This window comes from Schistocerca cancellata, chromosome 7 (genome assembly GCF_023864275.1).
Source record: "Schistocerca cancellata isolate TAMUIC-IGC-003103 chromosome 7, iqSchCanc2.1, whole genome shotgun sequence".
Taxonomy (NCBI): domain Eukaryota; kingdom Metazoa; phylum Arthropoda; class Insecta; order Orthoptera; family Acrididae; genus Schistocerca; species Schistocerca cancellata.
In genome coordinates this window covers 298191610-298195437 of record NC_064632.1, presented here as the reverse complement: position 1 = coordinate 298195437, position 3828 = coordinate 298191610, and positions in this window count along the sequence as shown.

The window sequence follows — 3828 nt, the reverse complement described above, 5'->3', positions numbered from 1 at the left end:
CATACCGCCCTCTATGGCACGATGTTGGCAATGCCGCCCACAGGCACAACACAGCCATCTTTGTGAATGTGACCAAACTACATTGCCATCCGGCCCAGAAACGACACCTCCATCTACAGGAATCCAACGAAACTACGCCAACCATACCTCCAAAACAGGGCACCTCCATCTATGACAATGTGACGAAACCACATGCAATAGCTCCTTCTACGCGAATCGGACGACACTACGTCCACCATGTCGAGCGCACCACAAACAGAAATACCGCCATCTGCAGGTCCCCCGCAACATGACCTGCTGCACCGACGATACCGCCATCTATGAGACGCCACGCCGACTACGACATCGCTAGATCCCACAGTGCCCATTTTCCGACTCCAGCGGATGAACGGCGGACCCTTCCCGCACTCGTAACGTGCAATCCACCCCTATATCTTGCGTTTCATGAAGAGTTATATCCATCAGAGGGTTGGATCCCCTCATTCGAAGGCGTCCGATTCCAAGGCCTGGGCTACTCCCTGGTTGGAATCTCCACTTTCGAAGTTTGTGTTCGTCTGTCTGTCTGTCTGTCTGTCTGTCTGCCTGCCCGCCCGTCGCTTCCTGCTGTCGCTGTTCGTCCGTCTGTCCGCCTGCCTGCTCGCTGTCCACCGCTCCGCCGCCGCCGCCGCTGCTGCCTGCTGTCCGTCCGTCCGTCCGTCTGCCTGTTCACCGCCATCTGCTGTTCGTCCGTCCGTCTGTTCGTCGCCGCCGCCGCCGCCGCCGCCGCCGCCGCCGCCGCCGCCGCCGCCGTCCTGACCCTTGTCTACGGCCGCCTTCGTCTTCCTCAGTCTTCGTCTTCATCCGTCTTCGTCTTTGTCTGTCCCCAGTTTCTGTCCTCTCCTCTTCGTTCCGTTCGTTATTGTTTCTGTCTACCGTCATGTCCGCCCCCAACACCGCTGCCACCGCTACCACCACCGCCATAGTTTATACTTCCCCTTCCGCTGCCTCCACCACTATAACTTGGTGTGCCCAGTCCCACCCCCCTCCTTCCATCCCACCTCTCCTCACTCTCCCTTCACCCTCTATCTTTGTCGCCCCCTCTCCCGCTTCTTCCTCTCGTTCTGATCCTTTCCCCCCACTCCCCCAGCCTGTCACTGCAGCTCCGGCTCGGGTGGTGGCCCGTCGGGCCACTGTCCACGCCCAGCTCTCCCCGTCACCTTCGCCATCACCGCTGCCACTGCCACCGTCATCGTCATCGTCGCCGTCGCCTTCACCTTCACCTTCACCTTCACCGTCACCGTCACCATCTCTGGCGCCGACTCCGGCCCCGGGACCTGCCCCTCCCTGCCACATTCCCGTTGTTCCCGTCCCCCACACCTCCTCCACCGCCGTCGTCAAGCGCCCCAGTGGCACCCCTGCTTCCTCTGCTTCCAAAAAGGCTCCGCCTCGTCCTCCTTCCCCCACCCATGATGCCATGGATGTCTCCTCGCCTGTCCCTGCCCCCTCCTCCTCCTCCTCTACCCCCTCCTCCTACCGCTACCTCCTCTCCCGTCCTGATCCCTCTCTCCTTGAAGCCCGGAACCTCACCCTCTTCCTTCGCCAGCATTGTCCTGGTGCCCCCATCTCCCTCCTCACTCCTCTCCGTGATTCGGTCCTCATCTCCTCCCCCAGCCCAACCCTCCACACATACCTCCTTTCCCGCATCCCTGTCACCCGCTTTGGCCCTCATGCCTCTTTCACCCCTGCTCCTTCACCACCTCCCTCCCGCCAACCCCAACCTCCGCGTCGCCCGCCAACTCTCACCGCCGTGATCACTCTGCTTAGTCCAGTGATCACGGAGGAGGAGGTGTTGGCGGAGCTCCAGGCGCATCCCCATTTGGAGGTGCGTGCGGTTCGCCGCATACATAACGCTGCTGGCCCCACCCGCCTTATGCGAGTTTTTCTGAGCACGCCCCCTCCATTGACCGTCTCCTGAAGGAGGGTGCCCTCCTTTTTAACCAGCGGTACAAGGTCGAACCCTCCCGTTCCCCTCCTCAATCCCTGCGCTGCCAGAGGTGTCTGCGCTATAACGCGCACCCCACAGCTGAGTGCCGCGAGGCCTCCACCTGCCCGCATTGTCAGCAAGCGCACTTCCTCAGGCAGTGCCCTAACCTCCAATCCCCTCCTTCCTGCAATACCTGCAATCTCCCCCATCCCACCTACTCCCAAAAGTGTAAAGCCCGACCCCCTCCAACCACTCCTGAACTCACCGTCCCTGTCCGTCCCCTGGACGCCCCCACCCCTCCTGGCAATTCCCTTCGTCCCCCCCCCCACCGCTGAGGACATCATCAGGTTCCTTACCATCGTCCTCCAGAATGTTCATCCCTTTCAGCGCCCCCACACCCTCCAGCAGATCTCCCTTGCCGCCCGTTCCATATTCCAACTCAAGATGTACGCCACCTACTCCAACAACCAGGCCCATTTCACCGTCTCCCGTCTTGACACCCTCGTTTAAATCCCTGTCATGGCGCGACAGCAACGTATCCTTTTCAACAACATACGCTCCCTTCCCGCCAATAAAAACCTCTTACTGCACACCCTTGCCACCCACCACGTGGATGCCTTCCTCCTCAATGAAACCTTCCTGCAACCCCACCACACAGTCCACACTTCGCCCTACCTCCTCCACCGCTCCGATAATCCCCTCCCAATTGCGCGTGGCGGAGTTGCCATTGGGCACCACCGCCAGATCCCCGTTCGGCTCCAACCTCTCCTTCCCGACCCCACCGAACACCAAATCCTTAGTCTCTTCTTCCCTGGCCTTACCGTTACCTGCGCCACCATCTATGTCCGCCCTAACGCCCCTCTTCCCTTCGACTTCCTCTCCCACATTGACCGTACCTTCTCCTCCTACGTGATCGCCGCCGACCTCAACATCCATAGTCGTTCCGCCGCCCAGTTACGGCGGTGGCATCGGTTCCTCTCCTCCCTTCAAGGCGACCTCATTCCCATCCCCCAGCACACCCGTCCCGAATCCAACTCCACTCCTGATGTTATCCTCTCCTCCCCCAACCTCCTTGGCCGCATAACGGTGGATGTCCTGGAACCTATTGCTAGCGACCATCTCCCTGTCCTCCTCACCGTTTCAGACGGTCTTCGCCCTCGCCCCGACCCTCGTACTGATCCTCCCCCTAAGTATGTCCACGACTATTCCCGAGCCGATTGGAATGCCTACCGGGATACCCTTTCCACCCAGGTCGATTGCCACCCTCTCACCTACCACCACCCTGCCGATGTCACCCATGCCGCCTCCTTTCTCCAGCAGACCTTGCCTGAGGCCGTGGAGGCCCACGTTCCTACTGTCGCCATCCACCCCCACCGTCCTACCTTACCCCCACAGGCCGTTCTCCTCCTCCGTGAATCCCGTCGTCTCTACCGTGCCTTCCTCCGCACGCGTGACCCGGACACACTACGACGCCACCGGCAACTCCAGCGACACGTTCGTAATTTGCTCGCGGCTAAGAAATGCCAGGACTGGCGACAGACATGCACCCGTTTAAATGCAACCCTACCAATCAACTCGTCCAAGTTCTGGTTGGCCTTCCGTCGCCTAACCGGAACTAAACCCTCCCCCTACTATCCTCTTCTCCACGATGATCACCCCTTCCCTGACGCCCTTAGTAAGGCCAATCACTTTGCCTCCTACCTCTACGATGTTTTCTCCATCCCCGATGATCCCCAGTTCGATTACTCCCTCTTCCCAGATATCCGCGATCGAACTGACACCTCTGTCCCTCCCCTCGCTCCTGGTTTCCAGTACTTGGACAACATTACACACACGGAACTCAATGCCCCAATCACTACACAGGA